The 27,288-nt window shown below is 28.9% G+C and overlaps 1 protein-coding gene across 9 annotated transcripts in view; it reads left to right on the forward strand.

Moving 5' to 3' along the window:
• Positions 1-424: 424 nt before the first annotated feature.
• The window catches only part of LOC111030074 (potassium voltage-gated channel protein eag-like), a 227,644-nt gene continuing 200,780 nt past the window's right edge, over positions 425-27,288 (forward strand). For 5 of the 9 annotated variants that reach the window (XM_022309399.1, XM_022309407.1, XM_022309404.1 and 2 more), the window contains exons 1-2: positions 426-981; positions 14,573-14,619. The gene's annotated coding sequence lies outside the window, so the exon portion shown is untranslated. Of the gene's footprint in view, positions 982-14,572; positions 14,620-27,288 lie in introns of all 9 variants that reach the window. The other 4 variants (XM_022309403.1, XM_022309405.1, XM_022309402.1 and 1 more) reach the window with 3 other exon arrangements.

The following is a 27,288-nucleotide window of genomic DNA, read 5'->3' on the forward strand; positions in this document are numbered from 1 at the left end:
TTGACGGAGTGGAGGTGGCGGAAGAGGCGTTTCACGTTATTTTTTCTTTCGGTTTTTGGATCCGATTTTTCGCGTCTGTTGCGCTCACGCTCTCCCACCACCGCCCGTCCCTACAACCATCCCGACCACGGAACACCGCAGACGTCGTCGACCCGTCGTGGAGTCGGTGGCGGTGAGAGGTCGGTGTGCGGGTGGGTAGAAGAAGTCGCCATCGTTGCAGGCGCTGGCCGCGAAGAATTGGTAGGTGGCCATGGGTGGTGCAGGGACCGCATACCGCGGGGTTACGCAGTACTAGGGGAGGGGTGAGGGATGGGTGATCGGGTGGCCGAGCGACGGTCGGGCGCACGCGTACAAACAGCTCGCGCATGTCGCCGCCGCCGGCACCGCAACGCAAGGGCCCAGCGCCGCAGCGCACACACGACCGGCGTCCGCGCGCACACACGTACATCGCGGCGTTGTCGTTATCGGCCGGCTTAGGAGGAGGTACCAGAGTCGTACTTACGTAGGTTACCGCAGTCGTGTAGTCGCGCACCGCCGCGGTCGTCGTTGTCGTCGTACCACTCATACCGCGGTCGCAGTCACAGTCGTCGCAATCGCCGTCGCGGTCGTCCGGAGAAATTTCGTTTCCGTGCGAAATCGCTAGTGATTGTGCGAGGTTTTTTTTCTCGCGCTGCATGTGTGTCCACATGAAAATAATATTACCGTTACGTATACATAAAGAACGCGACCAGTGACATATTATTATCGCAATATCATCGTTATTATTATAATATATTTCAATTACCGCTGTGCGTTTCGTCGATCGTTCGAGCGGATTCGTTTCGTTATTTCCGACCGCATCGTCGTCGTGGCGAAGAGAACCGATCAGCATCACACTTAGAACGCAAAAGATATACGATTACGTTACAGTCGATCTTCTCTCACCCGTTCCGGTGGATACCGGAAAAACCCGCAGCCCCGTAACAGGGTTATGTTAAACCAGTAAGTGTCTTATCTGTAACAACTATATACCTACCTACATATGTACAATAATTACGTTTAAGGTGGTAGCTGGTTACCACTACTACGCCGAGTGCTGTAAACCATATAATTATGATTTGTGTAAAGGACTTTCATTTTATTTGCCAAATTTCATTACATCGATTATGTAAAACCGATTTTTCAAATGATCGATAACCACATATTTTAATAACCAATTAACCTCACCCCGAAGTCTAAAGTTGGGTTTCCATTGCACGCGTATACGTGCAAGTGCATAGAAGCCCTTTGCCGTGTTGGTTGGTATCCACGGTAAGCTTTTGGTATACCAGTGTGCTTAATCTTCTTTACCACACGTTAGACCAAGTTTCCTAGTTGTTGGACACTTGGACCTAGTTCAAAAATGTCAAGTATAACACGGTCGTATCATTTAACGTCATATACCTAGTTTGTAAGCATTTAATCCCCAACCCGCATTACCAATGCCAACCAATATTAAACTCACGTTTAAAGCGAATTTGAGCGTTCATCATACCTGTACAGATAAACGTAAATAGTATACACTGTTTAGTGTATTGTGGTAACTGCATGTTAACCACTAACCATTTACCACATGATTCACACGAAACACTATTATAATAGCAGTAGAGTCCTACTTTAAATCCGGGCTGACTTATAGTGTCGTATTTGAATATTCCTCAAGTTTAAATACATAGACAAAAAATGTCGATAATACGTTACCAAGGTACTAGTTCAATACGTATTCAACTTTATAGGAGAACAAGACAGGCAATAATATTATAGGGGGAACCTGGTTTTACAAGTCCCTACGATATTTTCGAAACTAACCAGATAGGTAGTAAGTAATAAGTTGGTTGTTGGCCATGCATTTCGTGAATTTTTTTACCACATCTAGGCATGACGTTATTAATAAAAATAATATTAGTGTTGTTTTCTTGGCAACTAGTTTAACCTTACCAATGAGTCTATGATATTATATGATATCAAAACAATAAAATATATTATTTCGGAGTAAATTAGAGTATAATACTATTATTGCAAACATTCTAAAAAATAAAAACTGATTCTTATGGCGGACAAATCGTTTCAATAATAGAAAACCATTTCAGTCGATTTGGATGTTTTAACGTCACGAGTGTTTTGGTGGGTAGACTAGGTTAGGTAGACTGGCCGCCGATATATTATTGTTGACTGCATATAAATTGAGTCCTTGGTATTTTTAAGTAAATACTAGTATACTAAATACTAATTGAGTCCTGTAAAATTAAAACCATATACTATTTATTTTTCATGTTGGTTTGTAAATATTTGATAAATTTGATACATATAGGTATGTCCTTACACTGTACCTATAATGTATTATTAAACTAATCAATTAATTAAATGCCATATATCAGTAAAAACTTAGTGACGATTTTTTTTGTATTCAAATCTTAATATTTTTTTTGTCCGTAAAATATGCTGCATTTGTTCTGTAATTTCGTTCTCATAAGTTAAGATATAATTTTCATGGTTAGGTTCGGTTCATGTAATAATTCAGTGATCAACTGCAGTCTTAGGATTCCTATTTCAACCAGAACTAGGTATAGAAATGCACACTATGACTAAAAAAATCTACGGAGTCAATTGATATGTTTAACTTTTCCTTGCGTGGACTGAATTATATATATTTTGTTTCAAAGTAATTTATTGAGTGCTGAATATTTGTTATATTTTTCTCATTGTACTGAACCTCAATAATTCGTTTATTATTTTTTTCTCGTTCAGGTATTGAACTCCATTAATATGTAACCGATATTATTGTACATACATACAAGTTGGTGTTTTTTAACTTGAATCGAATAATTTTTCATGAAATATAACGTACCTAAAACAACGTTTAAGGTTTTGTTCTTTAAAACATTTCGAGTTCCTTAAGATATTACCTAAATGATGATAATAGAACCACTCTGTATGTATAATATTTAGTATTGGTGTGTTTGAGTGTGTAGTGTATGATATATAAAGGCGCGATCGACCGACGGCGAAAACTTTTCCTTCCGCCACGCGAGAAGCCCCTATGTGCTCCGCGGAGGCGACGCTCGGCGTGAAAGTACATATTATATTATTATAATGTACGCTTCAAAGAAGACCCGTGGAAACGCCACCACCGACTTTTTCATAATATTTTGTCCTCGACGATTTCAAATATATCATTGCTATTGTTGTTTTTGAGTTGATATAAAATTTGTCCAATACCTAATTATCCATACCGTTAAGCTGGTAAAAATTGTTTTTAATTGATCCGTTCGAATCACACATCCACGTAATATATAAAGTATTACAAGGTACTTCAAAATAATAAAGAATTTACTCATATAAGGAACGTAATACTTGCGAATAGTATATATATAATATATATATATATAAATTATAAATATATAATACATATAATATTATTACATTGTAGAGGTAGGTGCATATAACATTGTGACAATGTTTAATACATTATTTTTCAAAGCTATAGTGTCCCACTTTTCTTTAATTTAAGTTCTTAAAACATGCAATCGGTATGCTTTTGTGACGATTTAAATACCGTAATATATTATACTCTTGTATTGTATTTATAAATTATAGATTCTATATAGATGTTTACTTGAGCAAAGATATTTGTATGATTTATTAATTTTTATACGCTTACTGGAAAACATTACTTGTTTTTCATTCCATAAAAATGATATTTTATCTAAAATAGTTTAGAACGATTTGTTTTATTATTTGTTTTTTTTTTTGTCATTTAACTAAGTAAACGAAAGTCGGGAAATCGGGTCATATTCAATGTAACAATAAAGTCAACAATTTACTATAGTCACACTTTTGTCGACGGTTTAAAAAAAAAGAAATAGATCGTTTTTCAGACCCACGATACTGAGCAGTTTTTAATGCAAACATATATTATAACTTGTGCATACGTATACAAATGTATACGTGCGTGTCACACTTATAATAATATTTATAAAGTTCAGTGATTCCACTCCGTTAATGAAATAAAAAAAGTAGTTAGGTTAGGTACCTATTACAAAAATCTTGGTACCTATTCTCTCTTACAATACTCCCTTTTTTGATTTTTTTCGAGCTGGATTTTTATATGCTGACAACTAAAAATGAATACAATCATAATTTCACGCTCGGCTTTAGTTTTGAAGTTATCATCAAATATAGTTATTTTGTATTTTGAATTATAGCTACGCTAATCTATATACGTTATCATTACTAAGTCTTTATACTCTAGGATTTTTCAAACGTGTGTAATGTGTATATGTATTAATAGGTTAGAGTTCTGCTCCATATTATATTATTATACTTTTATGAAAACAATTTTAAAGAATTTTAAATAATTAATAATTGGCATGAATTTTTTTTCAGAGTTAAGGAAATATTATACAGGGAATTTCTCGATTTTATTAAAATATCGGATAGCTATTTATAGGTATAAAATATAATATGGTGGAATAAAATCTTTATCAAATTTTACAATGCAAAATTTTCGTTGTAAAACCATCCTAAGCCGAGAATCTTAATTACATTAGTTTTTATTTACTATATTGTTATTAGTGATTAAAATAGTAGTTATCTGCAGACTTGTGATTGCGTCTGTTACTCATGCGTATTATATTATTCTTCAGCTATATGTTAGGGACGGTTTCTATGTAAAATATAGTCTTAAAACTAAGTCTATTTCTAGTAATGGTTAAGAGTTTTATTAATTTTATTCGATGGATAAGTTAAAAAATGAAAGCAATTAACAAAATACTACTGACAGTAGCTATATGTTACGTCTCTGTTCCGTATATACGAGTATAAGATAAATGCAATAAAACTGTTTAATAATAATTGTTGAAAAAAGGTTTTTTATGTTTATATAATAGTTTTTACGAAACAAATGTCGATCTAAGTGTGACCATTGTTTAGTAGTTATTCGCATCTTCACCATAAGCCCTGAACCAATAGTAAATTAGTATAAGTAAGTATCTTTGAAGCTCACAAATTTTATTAGTTTTACGGATTTAAAAAAATATACATTAACTTCTTAAGGTCATCTAAAATCGATTTGGATGGCGGTTGCTGTATTGCAATTTAAAAAATATATTCTATCACTCAATACACTGTTTTATAAACTTAGATAGGCACCTATAATACTGTTAAATTTTCACCCTGCATTGCAACTTACTGAGTCATTGTACAGTGAGTGATGACCGATTATCGTAGATAGTCGATATTGGATGATAACATATTCAACCCTCAAACGATGAGTGTAATTAAGAACTGTAATACTTGGGGTCAACGATTTCCACATTTATATTTTATGCACTGACGTACATATTATATTTATGTTAGTAAATTATCCTTAATTTTTAATTACAGATAGCCCAGTATAGCAACTAGTATTGAACTATCGATCATTCACTTATATTTTTTTTCTTTCGTTTCTCGTTATGCAACAATTTGAATTCATTAATCAATGTACCATGTAAAGGGCTCACCTGTAGATTACACCAATTGTATTTGACAACGATGAATAGAACGCACTTTGAAAGTCGATCGAACTTCAAGTCTCACGCGTTGACTCTCATACACTTATATATGTATAATATATATATATATATATAATATGTATACACTTTATATATATATATATATATATACCTAACCATTCTATATACACACATGATGTAACTACTTAAAACTTAAAATATAGAATATCAATATATTTATAGTCAAATAAACCGTATTTTTGTGTGTATATATTTGTTAGAATAGTGATTTAAGGTTTAAATATATGTAATAATTGATGACTTGTACGACAAAACGACACTGAGTTCTATATAGATTTTGGAGAAATTGTGAATATACTCCTACAAATTATAACACATGATTGAAATCGTTACCTTCACTATATTTGAGGCGGGTTAACGGAATTGCGTCAACTATTATAACCAGTGGCGACGCAGCTACTTTAGCCCCCCCCCCAAAAAAAAACATCTCTTATTTATTTAGATATGAGCCCCCTATGGGTTATTTTAAATTAATAGTTTTGTTAGGTGGACTGTAGCCTAACTCCAGAATTTTAACCCTCATTGTGCTTATAATTATAACTAAGTATTTAATTAAATTTTTTTGGTTTTTGATATAGCTTATTTTCTATATATTATTCTCTCATATTATGACCTATTCGAAATTTCTTTGATATTTCTGCCCCGTGTTGTAGGCTTTGAATGTCTTTCATAAGACATTTTCTAGTTGGTAAGGGTTCTCAATTCCACCTCAAACGTTTATTTGCACTTCGTCCATCGCACTCATTCGTACATCTCGGAACGTGGTTCCATAACAATCTGACATTTTCCCAATACTTAATGTTCTCGAAAAAGTAAATGATAATATTACTGCAGTTTAGATTTTATAAACTTATGAATGTAAAAAAAATAAACAAATATTCCATTTGTTTTGTTAATTAGTTTCAAAAGCGACATCGCTAAATCACTTGACTTGAAACCCGATAAATACAATATAGATATGATTTAATGTTATTATAATTAGGTACATAATTTCTTCATTTTAACGTCCAATGTTTCGCTGAACTTCTGCATACCATTATTTGTATGTCTACTCACTACTATTATTTATTTTTGAAAAATGTTCACATTTTCTACGGGAGCTCCAAGACTTAATACCTGCCATAAACGACTCAATAATGTGATGAGGGTTACGCGGGGAGCAGCCTACCATATTGCAGGATATTGGTGGATCCAAATGAGACTATTCCAGTTCAATGGATACAGTGTGATGCCCTCGAAATGGGAGGATAAAAATATTATCCCTCCGCTCAGCATTGAAGCCTGATTGTCCATTGGTAAAACGATGTTTAAATAAATGGACAAAAAAGTAGTTTTAGCAAGAAATTTTTTTATTTGAAAATGTATTTCTTATTTGGGTATATTTTATCCAAAATTGTGCGTATGTCAAATTTAATAATGCAGAAATGTGGTACTTATTTATGTATTGTTGTATCAAAGTTTGATATTTTAAATAACTACTTAAGAAAGATTACAAGGTAATCATAATGGATAATATTTTAAAAAATATTGAAATAATAGCTATATACATATTTTAATTTGTATTTCAATTAGTGATGGGAATAATCGAATGATTTCGATAATCGAGTAATTAGTAATCGAGATATTACTATAATCGAGATATTCACTCGATTAAAATAATCGAAATATTATTTCGTCATGGTCGAGATATTCATTCGATTAAAATAATCAAAACATTAAACATTATTGATTAAAAATCAACCAATATTCAACTTATTAATACAAAATTAAAAACATGGTTAATACGAATTCATTATTACACTTATTTTTTTTTTTTTTTATTGATCAAGAAAAAAAACTCGGCAGTTACATGGCCATTAGTTACAGTTATGGTATGGTTACAGGATTTAAGATTTTAACAGCATTTTTTCTTTTTTAAGATATTACAATATTAGAGATATTAATATGGTTTCTAAGCATTAACTGATGAGTAGAATAAAATAATACTCGAATTACTAGTATTTTATTAGTAACTAGTAACTACTAATAAATAGTAATTACTAATTAGTAATTACTGTTATCATTCGATTATTTTTCCTAATAATCGAGTTACTCGATAAATACCAATAATCGAGTTACTCGATTATTTTCTCTCGATTATTCCCATCACTAATTTCAATCCATGTTTATCACTTTGTCACTTAAAAAAATAGAAGAAATCCAATGTTTTTGTCCCTTAAGAGCGAATGACAATAAATAAGTAACAGATGTGTTTTCCTATAAATAAATCACTTTACCCAGATGGTAGACACATACTTTTTTACGCCCTCGTACTTGTACCTTACATACGATCTTTCAAAAACAGGAGATCGATGCACAATATAAATGTATATAAATTAATACTGCTTATATAGGTACATTTTTATTTTTGTTTTGTCGTTCAACACTCACGTTTGTATTTTGATTGTAATCGACTTGGCGGGGATGAGCTCATAAAAGTCGTTTGCAGATATACCTGGGAGACGATGCATGGTTTATCATTGGTAAAAATATCATAGAAATTAATTTTTTTCAAAGAATTTTAATTTTTAATTTTTTTATTATTCAGTATTTAGTCAATTATTTGAATACTTATGATACAATACATTTAAAATTTACTCAAAAATGTTACAGTAGAAAAGGCATTCTATAATTCATATATATAAAAAAAAGAAGAAACTGCCAAATGAAAGTTTACCATCGTAAGAGTATGTTTATGAGATTAAATTATATTATATAATACTTCAGTTATACCAGTTGATTAATATCCTATATGATTAAATTATAATTATATATAATATATTAAATATAACTCAGAAACGATATAAATATTTTAAGGTCTACAATAAAATATCGATTATTGTTTATTATTATCATATATTATGATAATTTTATACACTCGAATTTATAACTATAAGTACTGCAAATAAATTAATTCGTTAAAAAGTATTTCCTACTATTTTGATTTAAAGAACATTTGATAATCAATGATAAAACAGTCTTTAGTATCATTGAGACAATATAATATTATTTTATCCCATGATTATGTTGTTTGAAGTTAGTACCTAGTATCATTATTGTTTATACTTTGTATGTATGCTATCATAATAATATGTCATAAATGTATGTCGCCCATTTTAGATAAAATAAAAAATAAAAACTAAAATATTTAAGTATTGCTATAGGCTAATATTTCGATATATATATTTTATATATCGATTATATAGTTATATTCTTATCAGAAAATTTCATTGAACCGCATAATATAATTAATTTAAACTGTTCTAAAGATTAAATAATTATACATTATTAAAACTGTGTCGATAGTATGAATAAAATAAGATTCAACTACTAAGAATAAATATAGTATAATTATTTTAGTATTAGATCTCTTGTAAGATCTTATCATATCATAGTAGTTGTTTAAAATTCATTCAATAACATCAATAGGTACGTTATAGGCGGTTGAATGTATTATTTGGTTTTCATTTTAACAAAATAAACAAGATCTTTATTTTTAATAAAACAAATATACATACATACAATTAATATGTAATTCATTAATTCATACGGTTTTGAACAGATTCAATTTATTGATAAGATGAACTTGTTTTTCCTATATACGTACTTATAGCATATTGTAATATAAACGATAACGAAGAAGACATTTCGAGGAAAGGTTAATTATTTCTAACTTGAAATTTGCTTTATTGAGAAGTTAATGATTGTTTATAATATAGTAGTTGCTAATATTAAATTCTGGGTGTGTACTGTTTTTATATTTTATGAGTGGTAGAGGGTTTTAATAATTTGGATACTTAATCTCAGGCATAATACGTATTACCTACGTCTATCATATAGAATTTTAATCTAAATGAATATGATGTTGAAATTTCCATTATTGTCAAAGTTGATTAGCAATTTTATTCTAACCGTATAATATTAAAAAAGTTTGTTTATTAATAACTAACAGTGAATTAATTGACAGTCATACAGTTCACCCTATCCATACAAACAATGAATTTTACTTCAAAAAATGATCTAATTGTAAACTATGGATGTTTATCAAAGCAAAATAATGGTAAATAGAAGTGTTTCGACCTCAGATCAATAAAGTTTGTCAGCAGAATTCTTATCTTAAGAAACCAGAAGGTTCAACAATATATATTTAGGACATATAAAAATAACATCAGAACAATCAAGATAAAACTCGTCAAAAATATACTACCACAAATTGAAAACCTTTGATTGTATAATATAATAATCATTATTATAATATGATAAATCAAATACTGCGGGCTTTACCTATACGTTTCTCCTAAGATTTTTTTTCTGATAATTTCCATCAAAAATAATTATTAGGTACATTATTTCATGGCTAACAGTTATTTATCATATTTTATTCAATTTTAAAAATTAGTCTGTAACTAACAGTTTATACCACGTCCAATAATAATGGCAGTAAGTTAAAAATGTTATGAGATGTATTAATTTAGGGTTTTTTTGCCATACATGTTTGCTATCGGACAACATTGTCAGGTACTTACAACAGCTAAAAAAAATCAAAGAAATGGACATTCCTGGATTATTATGTTTCATTTTGAAGCCCACCTAAACTTACTTACATTAAATATGTTTCTATACTCGTATATTTAATATTTATCCAAATAATAAAGAATAAGAGAATATTTCTCATATATTTAAAATAGATTTTTTTTTAGTTTTGTTAGATCTCATTCTCATCAGCCATTAGCAAAGTAATTACATTTTATCAATAGCCACAAACCCCTTTTCAGTAGATCAAGTTGTTTTAATGTGCTGATGTTCATTCAAGATTTTAAATTATTCATTTATTCAATATAATATATTAGATGGACCATTTTATATGAACAATTTTACTGAAAGCATATAAGCCAGCTATATAAGCTTTTATCATATGTATATAACAATATAAATCAACATCATTTAGGTATTTTTATACGTAGATTTGAATTTAAGTTTTCATTAATTGCATAACACATTAAAAATATGAATAACAAATTATTATTCAAAATATATAAATAAAAAATGTAGCTATTATTAATGTACCTACTGGATTATAAAATTATTATATTAATAGAATAATGTAGGTTACTTTTGGACAATTTAAAATTTTTTAAATTAAACTTTAGCCATCGAACAGCGTCAATTCTATATAGATAATTCGCAGGCCATCAGGATAGAACTAGTTAATATTATTACAGGCATTGGAATTTAATTTTTATATATTAATATTATATTATTATTAATTATTATATTTATATTATTAAAATATTAATGTCTTTAAAATGTAAAAATCACCATCGCAAATTGTGGTACATAATTTCAAAATTGTAATAATTATCAATATTAATATATTAATGCATACCCTGAATGACCTTGGTCAAACATATTTAAAATAAATATTATTTTAGTTGTTCTGAAGTATGTTTTAATTGATTTTGGTTGAAAAATATGTATAATGGTACAAGTACAATTCAACTTTTATATCTATCTTCTGTTGTGAATCATGATTGTCATGAACTATTTATAATAATTATTATTATTTAACCATATAATTATAGACCATGTGATTAAATTACTGTTTTCAATTCAATTGAAATCCTAGCTAGTAGGTAATTCACTTGAAAAATTATTTTTAATTTGTGTGATACGGTTGGTTTATTACCGATTATTGGTAAATTAAATTGCATGACTTTCCACCGCTCTTTTACAGTTAAAATATACTTCTTGTATAGCTTAAACTGCATGACCCTATCATGTACTACGCTAACCACAGATCATCTAGGTTCATCGATATCACTCCATTCACACTTAGTTCCACAGCTAAGAAACTGGGTTTCATCAACCGTAACTCAATTAATTTAACTTTACTGCATAATACGGTGTTAGTTCGATAGATATTAAAGTAATAAGGATTAACAGTCTCTGGGCACTTTCAACATTAGCCGATATTAGACATATTAACCATGTAGAAAAGAGATGAATTATATTCATGTTTTGATGATTTTTGACTTAATATCCTTCATTCACTTCGTGGTTACTGTCTAGTCATTAAAATACTTGGTATAAGTTCATAAGAAACAGGACTTAACATTATTTGAGTTTGTTTCATAAAAGTTTTACTTGAAATAATAACTGAAACACAAAGAATTATAAGAAATCTTACATCTAGATCATTAATGTGCCAATCCAATGACTTTTTACACAAACCTGTCCAGAAATATTTTTTTACGCAATATTTCATCGTTTAAACCAATACGTAATTTTTTTTCAATATTATCATTTTACAATAACTGCTTTGTTGTTTTAAGTTTCCTTTTTGTTATAGTATAACTTATACTAAACTATAATGTACTTATTTATTTATGTATGACGTATGTATTTAAGGACGAATTGTCCAATTTTCAAACACAAATATATAATATAGTAACAATAATTGCGAGTAAAATAACAATTAGTTAAATATATTATATTAAAAATAAATATATAAACTTAAACAATGTATAATATTTATAATATTATTTGTGTATATACTATTTCATATTTGACAATACACCGACAGGGGTTAACTTTCAAAAAAATAAAATAATATTTAAAGTAAAAACAAAATCACAATTACATCGTTAAATCAGAGATGTGGATTGATGTTAACTACATATTATTAGATACTCAGTAAAATAATATGAGGCACTATAATCCGGGTGACATGACGCGTAAGGCACACATCGAATCGCACGGGTCGCTGTGCAGATGCTTTTGTTCGATTTAAATTAGGTTTTGCTCGAGTTCGTTGTTTTTAAAGCTTGCCTATATATAAAATAAACGCGTGCATCAGAAAACGTCTTCCCCACGACAAAGCTCGGCAAAAGTTACACACCAGCTACAGACGGGGCAGGCGGTGACGGAACTGCCTTGTCATAACGTTTACCGTTGACGGTAAGTCAACGGGGCGAAACGGAGTTCATCATACATTTTTTATAAAACTACACCACAGAATTTCATAATACCTGTACTATGCACATATATATACATAATATATATTCCAAGTATAGTCTTTGATACTGGCTTGTGGGGCATTGTCTGTACGACTCAGTCGGGAAAAAAATATAAAATAATACTAGTAATAGTAATAAAAATAATAATAAATAATGATTGTTCAGTAAAAAAATAAGCATAGGACAAAAAATAAATTCCTCAAAATAAACCTCCGACGGTGGTGTACGGTGGAAGAAAAAAAGTGCCAACCGCAAAAAAAAATGAAAAAATAGAGGTTATGGATGGCTTTTGGTAGAAATTAATGGTGACTATATTTTTATTAGTTAATACACTGTGTCTCTATGGGAGAATGAGATAGAAAAACAAAACTCGATTGTGTTTATTTTTCAGTTGATTTCGGAGACAATGCAGCACCCGCACTTAATCCCTAAAAACTTACACGGAATCCTGCAGGTTTAATAGTTACATTATATTATAACTTATATATATAGCTATGTCGTTTTTTAATACCGTTGACATAATTAATGCAGAAATCACGCGCCAAGCATGCAATACCATATTATTTTATCTACATTTACTGAAATTTGTGTTTTTGAATTTTTAAATTATATTTGTTACATATGGATCATATTTTTAAATGTTTGGATTTTCATGATATTTAAGATGATTTTTTTTGAAAATGTTGATGTATCTAAATCGTTTGAACTAAAAGTTTAAACTTTCAAATTCAAATTTGTAGTTTTTAGTTATTAAGAACAACAGTCTACTATTAAAATTATTGGTTTAGAATGTTTAGGTAGTGATATAGGGGCTATAATGATTTAAAGACTGTTGAATCTATTGTTTTTTAATGATTTTTCTGAATAGTATAATAAAATTAACCCTGTGGCGTACACAGATATTTTTAATAAGAGAGGTCACATTGAAAAATTATATATTTATGTATGTATATTTAAATATTTTTTTAGCTGTATTCAATTTTTTAAAACTGTACTTAAAGTAAAAAAATACCAAGGTTGTAAATTGAATACCCAACCTTCCCTAAACCGTGTAAAATATACATTGTACGAACCTAATAATCTAAGTACCATATCATATCTATTTGATATTGTATGCAATATTATAGTCCTCACTCCTCGCAATTGGGGGTGAGCATCTGCTCGAAGAATCACCCCAGTATACACAAATTTAATGTCGTGTATTATACGAGTACTATATTATGCTGACGGAAATCGAGATTTATTACGCGCCGTCGTGTCGTGTATAAGCACGTATATATATATCGGCTAAGCACGCGCAATTTACTTATTGCCATATTGTGAATTTCCTTTTGCTGGAACGTGGCCAATAGTCATATTATAATTTTACTCGAGTTAATTATTTACATTATATTCTAAACTTTATTGTAAAAGGGGCGTCGTTTTGTTTGATTGAGTGAATGTAAATATGTAATCGCAATATCGTTTATATTGGTGTGTATATGAATCATAGTTCGCCTACAACAACGTTAAGCATCATGACGTTTGGACGTCGGCAGCAGCTGCACCCGTTATTGAAGCAGTTTAGCTCTTAAAACTTAACAGTGTGACAAAGAAGTTAAAAAAAACCGGGTTAAAACTATACCAAAAACGCTATATTATTATGTATTTAAAGCTATCATTACCTATGTGTCACCGCTTCTCACAAGTCACGACATGTTTTGAGGAATATTTACAATTTTCAGAACGTAACTGCTACGGTGTCTAGTGCCAAACTTTCAAATACACGCTGCACATCAAAATATACGCAGACAAATTATTACAATATAGTTGTTATTATAAAATCTTATTTCCAAGAAGAATTTTCATACGAATAATTAACTATTAAACAAATCATTTCGATAATTCAGGACAATTCTAATATACATATTAATTTCGTTTTAGATTGCATTAAGAACGACAGAATATATCAAAAAATAAAAAAAACTTTGGTAAGTCTGAATTATACTAATTATGATAATACCCAAAAAAGGTGTTTTTTTATTTAGACAACAATAAAACATAATTTAGCAAATAATCACAACATTATAGATATTGATTTTTATAGGTAAATATTATTGTTTTTCTTGATTATTCCTTATTGTTTATTATAGGTAACGTGTAAGATAAATTATAAAGTGATATAAATTCAAACAATGTCATAATATTATTTATGAAAATGGCGAGGGAACTATTATTTATTGTGTAAATATTTATTTCGTAATATTAATAACAAGAAAAATTATTTTAATGGATACTGACATTTAATATAATATATTTCATTGATGTGGTGTAATTAAATATGTATGATTTATTATTATTTTAATTATGACTTTTAAATCTTGTTGATACAATTAATAGTTGACATAATCCCTATCATGGTTGAAGTTTATTAATATTATTGTAAGTTTTCTGTGTCATTTTAGTACTATTTACCTATTTTTAAATGTATATAATATTATTAAATGCATAATGTATTTTATTTTATTTTATGTAGGTAAGTATTTAAATATAACTATATTATAATTAATCTCATAATTATAAAGGTTTGGCTCACAAACAGTTTATTACTCACACAAATGTAAACTAAAATCATCAAAGTTTTATTGTTGTCATGTCTTGGATCTTGGCATTTTTTTGTATAGATGGTCAAATGATTTTTAGTTATTTATTTTTAGAACTTTATACAAAGCACTCGACTGAAACGAACGTCATAACAATGTATACTTTTGTTGTTCGCAATAAAGTCTGGGCGTCAGGCGTGTTTCTTTAATTATTGTAAAAATAATTTAAGCTCCAAATTAGGAAATGTAGACAGCTGTCTTCTGGACGTATCGTGTTGCGGTTTCGTGGAAGAATATTGCAGTAAAGTGTAAACTTAAAGTTTTGAGGACAGCGTATTAATTGGCTTCCTTGTAGTCTCCCCGGGACTTACGAGCCCGAACTAGCAAGGAATATATTTTTTTCTACTCGACAAACATCTATAGTAAATTCACCGTTGTTATTAATTTTCCTCGTACAACATTATTTGGCCGTTCGTTATTTATGACCGAGCAAAGCTCTTGGGAGTCCGACATTTGCAAATTGGGTTCACTTGTGATTTGTTGGATATAATCATATAAAATCATTTTATCTCTTTATGTTTTTACTTCAAACACAATCTAATTTTCTGTAACTGCGCAGCGACTCTTTTATGATAATTATGTTTAGTTAATCGTTGATGTTAAATAATTAAAGACAATACTTCAGGCTTTACTAGTTAAATTTGGTTGGTATTCTTATGTTCATGTTGCCTAAATTATATAATAAAACGTTGTTTGATAAGTTATTAATTGTACAATACTTAATTACATACAACTTTCATCTTCCAGTATATTAAATATTCTAACAAGAATGTACAGTTTCAATAATTTCAATTAATTTAACTATTATTTTGTTAATTTTATAATAAATTTGCATAAATTCGTTAATGCCTTATCTGCTGATTATTACAGTTATTCAGTTTACCTTATTGTGTTCTTAACATATTATTATACTGAAATCCTACTACTGTAACTATAACTATAACTATAACTTAAAATGAATATGTTATATGTACTGCAGAATGTTATTACTTATTAGCTTAGAACAGTATTTGTTGAGTCCATATAGTTGAAATTTCAAACAAATAAATGTTTTTATATTATATATTTTCTGTCTTGGATTAACTTTTCAATTCAATGCTAAACATTGATTTTCCATTATTAATTCTATAAGAACTAAAAACCATCTAAGTGACTCGTTAACCTTTCTTAATTTTCCTGTCTACATTGTAAAAATCAGTCAGTCTGAATATACTTTTCTTTGAAGCAAATTTTCCTTTTTTATTTAGCGAAGATGTTTATTTTTATCATTTACCATTCCCTTTCTGCGTTACCTAACCTAACCATTTTCTTCCATACCTTTCCACACCACCAATGTGACATAAATATCGAATTGAGCTTATTAAGGTATTTATGTATTATTACAAAATAAAAATAACGAACATTTAAGTGTTTAAATTGGTTTCATTTCTGTCGGATTGGTACATAATATAATTTGGCCTTCGCCCACGCTCACACGGCGTTTTCGCATTTGCGCATTTTGCTCAATTCTTCATCGGAGCATTGTTTTAATAACAATCGTTGTTATTCCGGTCCCATATTTTTTGCGATGCGCACGGGCAGAGTTTGTATCATTATATAATGTGTTCACAATTTCACATATGCGAAAATGTCATAAGTGACAAATGTACCACCAAAACCATATAGGTATACACATTATATTAGTGCGCCATTGAAACGCATTATTCATTAACAAAAACGGCGAGGGTAAGCATACACAACAGCCTCGTGAAAAAAAAATGTATTTTAATTTTACATATAATGAATGATAGGCCTCGTATGATATGTATGTAAAAAAAAAAAACAACCATGTTAAGAATATTCATCATTTTATATTTTATGTATATAATATTCCTAAAAATAAAAATATCATAAATTGTCATTTGTTTTTTTTTTAAATTAACATATTATATGTACATACTTTGGTACCTAGTTGAATCATTATAATATTCACTAGGTATACATATATATTAATATAAAGTTATTCAGGATGGTAAGCAGGATTACGAAATCTTATATGTCGTTTGTTTTCGTTATGATTCGTTTTGCAGATTGTTTTAGAATTTTATTATATTATGGATTATAAGTAGTAAAATAAAAAAATAATTATAAGTAAAAAGTTGTTTTGCAACTCGTCGTTTTTTTGCAGTTGTATATGGCTTGGTTGAAAACTACTACAATAAATCTTGTTGACGCTTTTCTGAAAATATACCTGCAGATTCTTTTTGTTGAATGGTCATAATGTTTTACAATAAACATGTAATAACCACTCACTTGTTATATTAACTTGTTTTTTCGATCCATCGAAAACTATGTGTGTGGAAAATTATCGTCAGTGGTTTCCACGTCACTTAATAATACTTGCCATTTTGCAGCTAAATATACCATGTGTTCAAATATTCTTTATCCTCTCAAATCCGTAACACGAGAACATTTCTCCATATTTAATTAATCATTATCCACTTTCTTTTGTGTTTTTTAAGACCACATTATATGCATATTTTGCAACTTCTAAGAGTAGATATATAGACAAAGTACACACAATCCCATTCTTTGCTTGATTTTAATCAAACAAATTGAAAATGCTATACGCTGTACTTATGATGTTTCATTAAGGTGCTATGGAAACTGTAGAAAATGTGTTAATGTTTTTTTACCAAATTAATAGAGTACTTTTTTAAAATGTATATTATATCACAATAGATATTGGATTAATAATAGGTATCGAAAATTGGTTATTCGAAAAATTCGAAAAGTATCCTCCAACATTTGTCACTCACAATGTTCTGCGGAGCTTCATAATCATATTATAATGTAATATCTAATCACATAATATTAAATGGGTTCATAATTATTTAGCTAACACGGTATTCAATTATTTCTGTTGTAGAGAATATCTAAAGAAACTTTTACAATAAAGTTATTAATTTATATAGGTATTGATCAAGTATGTGACAATGTAATCTTATTTTATGTTTATTTGTTACTTCTGTTTGTTTAAGTCTAGAAAATATGATATTCAATGAATATAAAACTAATTTGGGTAATATTTATTTTTCCAAAAACCATAAAACTATCTTCCTCCCAGATTTGAAATATATTGGTACCTGAAACCTGTAACCTTGTAACCTGTCTCTTGACACCGAACCCCAACCTTGCCCCATTTAAAAGTGCAAATAGTTTTTTTAATTTATTCATAGCTTTGACTAACAACTAATATAGCTCAACAGTTATTACATATATACGATGTGCAGATTAGTTATAATTGCTTATAAATAAAAACATTTATTTTTTATTTTTTTATTTGTGAGATTGAAACATTTTCAAAGATAAAATATATAAAATAACTAGTCATTAATTAATTTTATAAAAATAGTATTAATGAAACGCATAATTTACTCATTTGGAACTTACACTGCAGCAACGAACATTTATGTGGGTAATTTTATAGATAGGTAATGCAAAATTTTTTATTAATTTTTATTCAGATTTAAAATGTCTATGCATATTCATCTCGCATGTGTCCTACCGTCCATCTGTCATTCTATTGTTCCATGTTTGTCTGTAGGATAGGGTTACTAAATCTACTTGGAGTGAAATTCCAGTTGGACGTGGATTGACAGAGAGTGTGTTTAATTCAAAATGTCAACATAAATTCCATTGCTGCAAACACAGTTGGTGTTAATCTATCTTCGCTTTTGTTGTGATAGCGAGTTCCACTCGTAATAGTCTTCTTCTTTTTAAGTGTGGCAATAACCGTAAAGTGTTCTCTTCACTTCTTTTTCGCCATCAACGTTTATTTATTAAAATCGCCTATGCATGGTGTTTATTTTCTTAATAAATGTTTTGAAATATTCTTCAAGCCTACTTTTTAGTATTTCCATTTAGTTAAAATGGCCAGTATAATGGCTCATTGTATCCCCTCCATCCTCCTTAAATTAAAAACTAAAATCAGTACATACTCATCGGTGTAGTATTCATAACGTTGATTCTTGTATTACAAAAATTAACTCGTATAATAGTATAATGTTCAACGAATGTGCAAAATAAACTTGATATAGTCTTTAATATAAACAATATAAACCTTTGTTTTATTAAGTAATGTTATATGATTTTTATAACTTTTGTAGGTATATATAATATTTGTAATTGACTTAAAAACTCAAATTTTCCATGCATTGAGTTTAGAATTATAATGAAATGTTTTTCAACGATTCAAACAAGAGTTACTTATACATTTTTTGAAATTCCATAAAAGGAACCCTACACTGGCACCTTGCCCTAATGACAAAGCGCAAATGGGTAAACGCCAAATTGGTAACGAAATTTGTCTCTAGGGGGTTTTGGACCTTTGGAACTACCTTATAATATCGTCCAAAGGTCAACAGTAACACAATCATGTAACCATTTATGTCGCACATAAAATATTTAAAAGTGTAGATAATAAGTGAGCCATATAAGTGTAAATTCTAATTTTATAAGATCTGGCATTATAAAAAAAGACATTTAGTTGTTGGATATTCATTTTTCATTTAATTTTCATGGACGCTATGTATATTGTATTATTGTAGTTATGTATACAATAAACAAATTTAAAAAGTAACAATGGTACTAAACAAAATTCTGAACACAGTTAATTTAATTACGGTAGCGTTTTCTTTCCAAATTTAACTTGCGCTAGAGAGACCTAACTGTACAATGTTAACATTGTTCAAGACTAATTTAAAGATAATAGTATTATTTTAAAACGATTTTTCTAACCATCGTGTACATTAGAAGTTAATCATTTTGACATACCATGTATAGATAATTATAAAGTGTTGTAATTATCAATAATAATTATGCTGCCATTAATTATTTAAATTATATTGTAATTCATTTTAGTTTAAAAATGATAGATAGCATTTAGAAAAATTAATTTTGTAAGTCATTGTGATAAACCTTTTACATTGATCTTGATATTATCTCATATTTCTACTATGGTTATGTTGGACGTTTTGAATAAGTAGGTATCATCTTTAAACTTTAATTTTTTCCTAATTTATATATTTTCCAAAATAAACTATTTACTCAGGTAAATGTCCATATTTTGAAAATTGAGTGAGTTAGTTGCTTAATATATAGTTTAATTTAATTTGTTGGTCTAGTATAGTTAAATAAAATATTAACTAATAATGAATTATAGATACAATAATAGCATAGTATTATATTATAATGATTCTGCACAAAATTATTTGGTTTTTGGTTAAAATAATAGAATTGCGAAAGTATTCAGTTAAATATTTGTCATTTATGAGTACTATAATAACTATACGACTGGCTCCTTCCTTAAATTTTTTTCCGTTTTTTGGTCTAAAAGGAATAACGCAGAACGATGCAATTTGAGTAGAACCTGGCAAAAACCGACCGTTCTATTGAAATTTCCTATTAAAATAATGTTATCATTAATATACTCTAGTAAAATTCGCTAGTTACAATTCAACATAATCAGATATCTGCCATCTCTTATGATTACATTATACACCATTTTATAGGTAAATTCACCGGAGGTCCTTCAACACAAAAACTGACCGTTGATGAATTCTTTTCTACAGTTTCTTCGCATAAACTTCAAATATACACATAAATAGGTGTATACCTATGAATTTGTATGATCGCCAATTCCATTCCATTTGACTTGCCTCAATCTCAATTGCATAGGATATGTGACAGTTGATTATCGGAAGTTCAAACGTATTAAATGCTTCTTGTAATAACTATTTGATTGTATTAAATGAGAGCGGGTAAATAGTTTAGAGGGTTGATTTAATATTTACAAATAGAACTATCACGTTTGTCATATTATTGTAATTTAATCAAACCTAAGATTTGTAGAGTCTTTTGAATTAATAAGAAAAAAATATCACTGTGTTTATTTAATTACACATAACATTATGAGAGTAATAAACGCATACGCCATGCTAGGTGTATAATATATTAGTATTAGTTATCGGCTACGGCCTACGGGGTATACCTACTTTGAAATTTTATTTTATTTATGATCTCGAATTAATGTTGCACGTTTCATTTTACAGTGTACACACTATTTGACTAAATGCTTATTTTCGGCACATCTTTTTTTACATTATGACTTATACCAAAATATCATAAGTATCGATCAACTTAATTAAATACCATTTAGAACCGTTAACAGCGTACATCAGACGGATGGGTGTTTATTCTCTGTATTCAGAAAAATGTCGTTTGTGTCAAGATAAGGAATATAAATGCATAATATGTACGTAGGTAGTGTAGTGTGGTCGAGTGTAAAACGCTATTACTCCTCGGTATGTCACTTCAGCCTTTTGGTTTTGAGTTTTTATTAATAATCACTCAATAGTATTTTTATCTTAACCAAAAATGTTTGAAATTATTCATGACTGCAGTAATTTCAAAGAATCTTTTGTTTAAATTAATACAAAAGGGTTCAAGTTATTTCAATCCAAAACTTGTTTAAATTATTACACTTTATATTGGTTTAATTTATATTTTTGTGATAATAGTGAAATCTTTAAACTCTCAACTACCTACAATTGAAGAATATTATTTTTTATTTTTTATATTTTATTTCTAATATATTTTTTAGCAAAATGCGTTAAATTATATAAAATATTATTATATTGATTCCAGTTTTCCTTCCAACCGAATCACTAGACAAAAATGTTTAATTATACGTTAGTATTAGAATATTTAAGGTAGGTATACTAAATAAATTAACTATCTGATAAATACCTTGGTAAATTCATATTGCTAAACTGATAATTAATACATTTGATTTGGAAATTATTGTCTTTCATAACATTATGTGAATTCATGATTTGAACATTGCATATGAGTCTGAATATTTGACATTCTTGACATTTAAAATAATGTTTTTGATTTGAAACGTTATTCATCATTTTTTTATAAACGAGAAAAGCTAAGTCTAACACCAGTGTAAATTCTGACAAGATATACATCTAAAATGTGAAAATTTGATCTATAGTTGATAGGGGAGTAAAAATTCTTTTTAGCTTTTAAATTAATCAGAAGAAACTAAAAAAAAAAAATACTGAAGATTTGGAATATGTAAGCTATTTTTAATTAAACGAGATTTTTCCAATTTATATTCGGATATTCAAATTTAATATTATAATGATTTTTCATTAAAATATTTTCGTAATTTTGATAAAATTCAAAAGATAATAATTGTACGAACTTGAAACATTCCACTAGGTATTAATAAAATTATAATTTTCTATACCCAGTAAAATGTTCAAAATATTTTGACCAATTAATTGTACCATGAAACTATTCACACCGTTTTGTAATCATCCGTTAGTATTGATTTTGTAAGTGCATAACAATAATATAATATGACACAATATTACAATTATAATTATCATACAATGATTTTTGAAAAAAATAATTCAGCTTATCATATTTTTTTTTGGCTTATTCTGGGCGTTGTAGGTCCATCGCCTCTCCAACTCTCCCTGTCCTTTGCCAATTGTTCTCCCTCCCTTATTCCCAGGAGCTTGATGTCTTCTCTAACTCGGTCAATCCAACGTTGTCTTTTTCGCCCTCTCGGTCGTATTTTGTCTGGCTTCTATGCTGTGATCTCATGTACTGTTTGGCCCTCCGCTCTCCATGCGGGACCGGCCCAGCTTATCCGTCTGCTTTTGAGAATTCCCACTATGTTTGGTTCATTGAATATTTCTCTCAGCTCTGCATTGGTTCTTCGCTCATATATATTCCCCTATTTTGGGTCCATAGATTCTCCTTTAGGATTTTCCTTTCAAAAATATTATTTTTTCGCCCGCTTTTATTGACGCCCACACTCCACAAGCGTACAGGACTACTGGTCTAATAAGCACTTTATTAAGTCTTAGTTTCGTGGTTGTGGACAATTATCTTGACTTAAATAATGGTACAAGCGCCAAATAGCATTTATTTCCAGCCATTATTCCCTGTTAACTTCTTCGTGGCTATTCGGTTGTTGGTTAATATCCACTCTTAGGTATAATTAAAGTTTGATACCCTTTCGAAAGTTAAGTTTTCAACTACTAACAAATCTTGTATATGTTGTCTTCGATACATTATTATTTATTTCATTTTTTGCTCAGTAACTTGTAGTTCAATCTCTTTCCCTTCACATATTAGCTTTTCTTCGGTTTCTCTTATGTCATCCACATATACAGCTAAATCAGCTAATGTTATTTGACGTCCTCCTATGCTTAGACATATGGTATCTTCGAGTGTCTCCCTCATAACTGACTCAAGGGATATGTTAAATAATGCAGGGAACAAATCGTCTCCCTATCTACCTGTCTCCACTGTGAACTCTTCAGATAATTCTCCGTTAAACTTGACTCTACACTTAGCGTGTTGCATGCATGCCTTTACCAGTCTTACCAGTTTTGCAGAGAATTCAAGTTGGGTCATTACTTTCCAGGGCCTGTAACGATTTATGGAGTAGAACGCCTGTCTGAAATCGACATATAATAGGTACATATCTATGTCAAACTCGTGACTTTTCTCTACTATTTGCGTTATCGTGTGTATTTGAGCTACTGTCAATTTTCCTGGTATGAATCCTGACTAATATTCTCTTACTATTTCCTTTGAGTATGGTTGGATTCGGTTTAATATAATGTTTGATACTATTTTGTAAGATGTGTTTAGTAGGGATATTCCTCTATAGTTTTGGCAAATGGAGGAGTCTCCTTTTTTGTGAATAGGGTATAGCACTGACACATACCACTTTGTTGGTGTTTCTTCTTGTCTCCATATATTATCTAATAGCAGTTTTAGCTGTGCCGTTGGGTCTTTTCCTACTTATTTTGGAGTTATTTTAATTGTATCTTCCACTGGCGCCTTCCCATTTGTAAACATATCTACCATATGTTCTACCGTGCTGTTTATCATATTATTGATAGAAAAATACATTTAGACTTTGAGTTTTAGAATTTTAGAAAGTAAACAAGTGTAATGAAAAAAAAAATAACAAATAATATAGGGGTATGAAATTCAACAGTGATAATGCAAAAATGTGTGTAATTAGGTAATTAGTAAGACGAGGAAATTATAGTATTAAAAAATGCCATGACGTTTTTTGGGTCAAATGGCGTAGAAAATATTATTAAGCTACCGTCGCAACCTTTTAATCTCTTTAATATATATATTTTCACCCCAAAAGGGCCCAGGATAATAATATAATATTTGCGCCTACTGCATTTTACAACTAGACTTTATTATAATTTTCTCGATCCCTTTTCCTCGCCGCCATTCAACCTATTTTTCCGTATACTTGAAAGTACCGTTATTATTGCAGCAGATTCTAACAATTTTGAGATCGTTAAAATTCGCTAAGCCTTTTCAGCAGGAAGTCGTCTCTTATGGAATTTGTTTTGAATTACAAAGCGAGTAATATCCAACAATATTTTTCATATTTATTCACAAATGTCATATAATATTAGATCTCCGTACTATTGTAATTTTGAAAAGAGAATATATGTAAAATGCAATATTTCGCTTGGCTATATATCTTCATAATCTTTAATATAGTATAAAACTATAAAATAGTAAACTTCAATTCCAAATTATTTTATTTCGGAAAAAATAATATTTCTATCGCATATTTGTAGTAACTATTAAGTATTATTTTGTATAATTTTGAAACAAACACAAACTACAATATACTTAATTTTATTTAAATAAAATAATAAAATACAATTTTGTTGTCAACTACAATTGTTTATATAGGTACTCGCAGTGCTTAAGAATTTGAATCTACATTTTTTTACGTCATTAGTAATGATTTATTACAAACCTAAAAATTATGATTTTGTTTAAAAAAATTAAGTTCACTTTCGTATAAAAAAATATGAATCTTTAAAAGAGTACTGTTATGTAGAATAAATTATTTTAATTAACATTTGAATATTCTGGCACTTCGTAGTTATTTTCTTTCGGCTAAGTATATTAAAACTATTCTCAACTATCTATTTAAATAAGTTTTTACTTAATTATAGCATTGGAAACCACTCTGAAATACATATCATAGACCTAATATACAAACTAAATTGATATGAAAACAGAATGTTGCAATCATTATTATAAAAAGTATTAATGGTATATTGAAGATTTCACTATATGAACCATGATGTCTGAGTAGGACATCAAAACACTTTTAATTTATTGTACAAAATGATAATACTGATACACCATTACATCGAAGATGTAGACATTTTAAAACAATCATGTTTTTAGTTTTTATATGCCATGCAATATTTATTAAGCAATTATGTTCTTTTGTAACATTAATTGTGTATTCATTAATTGACGTTCTCTAAAGAAATCGACCTAAATATATATTTACCTTAGAACATTACGAACAGTAATTACATACTAAATGTAATAAAATAGTAATGCTTAATGTTTATTCGTTTCAATACATAATATATATATATATATATATAATTGTATAATAATGAATATACATTTGTTTGCAGTACCTATGTAAGAATTTACACTTAACCCCATTTAGTGTAGTATACATAAAATAAGGATGATTGTTAAAAATAAATTTGAGTAGGTAGCGACTGTGAATTAGTTTCAATATTACCGTAACGGCGTAACGAGTATTTATATATTACATAGTATATCACAGAATAATTAATATACATATTACACATATAACTTCACGTAAAATCAATTATAGATTTAATGAAAGTTTTAATGAGTGTTTTTGCACGTGAATTAAAAGTAATAAATATTGATCAGATCAATATGAAAGTACAATGTTTTTATATTGTGATATGTGATAAAGCTTTTGAGAAAATTGTTCTTATATTTCAATTCTTGTTCACGGTTAAATTTAATAAATGGGTTATTTTTGAAATAGAATATTATAAGTTATAACTTTTATAGATAATTCATAATAAAGCTTTCTCATAATTTCTTTACGTGACCAAAATTGTATATTGCACTTGTTATACTTTGCATATAGTCATAACAACTAATTAATTAATGCTTTTACATAATAAATTAAATAATTTTACTGTAACTTTAATATAATATTAAGTGTTTGTATCTTGACGTGTAGTCATAATTAATATTTAAACCGCCAATTAATGTTTATGCGATTATGGAATATTACTCGAATTGAATAAAACAAGAGTTTTTATTCTAAGTATACTCTCCTTATTCTCCCTCTCTCCTTTCTCCCCGTTATAAAATAATGTTCATTTTGTGTTATGTCATTGTGCTTGAATTCATTTTATTTGTATTTAAAATTATCGAAAGCATGAGGAGAATGTAAATCTTTAGATTTATAAACATTATGGAGTACATTTTTTACATCATTTATTGTTTCTAATCCGTATTTTTAACACGAACGAGTACGTTAACAATGGAGTGAATTTGATAAAAAAAAAAAAATATATGTCATAAACTTCTTGCCACCAACTGACTGTGATTTCAAAGTGTATTGATTCTACGTGCGTATACCTATAAAGCAGTGTAATAATAATGGCATTAGCCGTGTTGTAGTTAGAAAATCGACGGGAAATAAGTCTCTGTTTTTTTATTTCTCATCCCACAGCCACGAACTAAATAATAAATATTTTGTATTGCAAGAAGAATGTTTAAAAGACGACGTAACTTCGTTTTGGATTCATCTCAAATGAAAAAAAAAAATGATGGCTAAGCAAAAAAAAAATATTTGTTATCTCGCGTGGAATAACAAGGTGGTGAAGGAAAACCTCATTGGCTCAGAAACATATTTTATTTCTACTAACGTCTAAACGCGTTTTTTATTCGAACGAAAATCGCTAGCAGTTATCTTATCATGGTCTGCTAGCGTCTACCTTAAAATGTTTAACGTCTTTATAAAGTATATGACTAATTTATTACTGATATGCGTGTTATAATATATTATAGATAGTGTATTGAAAAAAC

Source organism: Myzus persicae, unplaced genomic scaffold (genome assembly GCF_001856785.1).
Source record: "Myzus persicae strain clone G006 unplaced genomic scaffold, MPER_G0061.0, whole genome shotgun sequence".
NCBI classification, from domain to species: Eukaryota; Metazoa; Arthropoda; class Insecta; order Hemiptera; family Aphididae; genus Myzus; species Myzus persicae.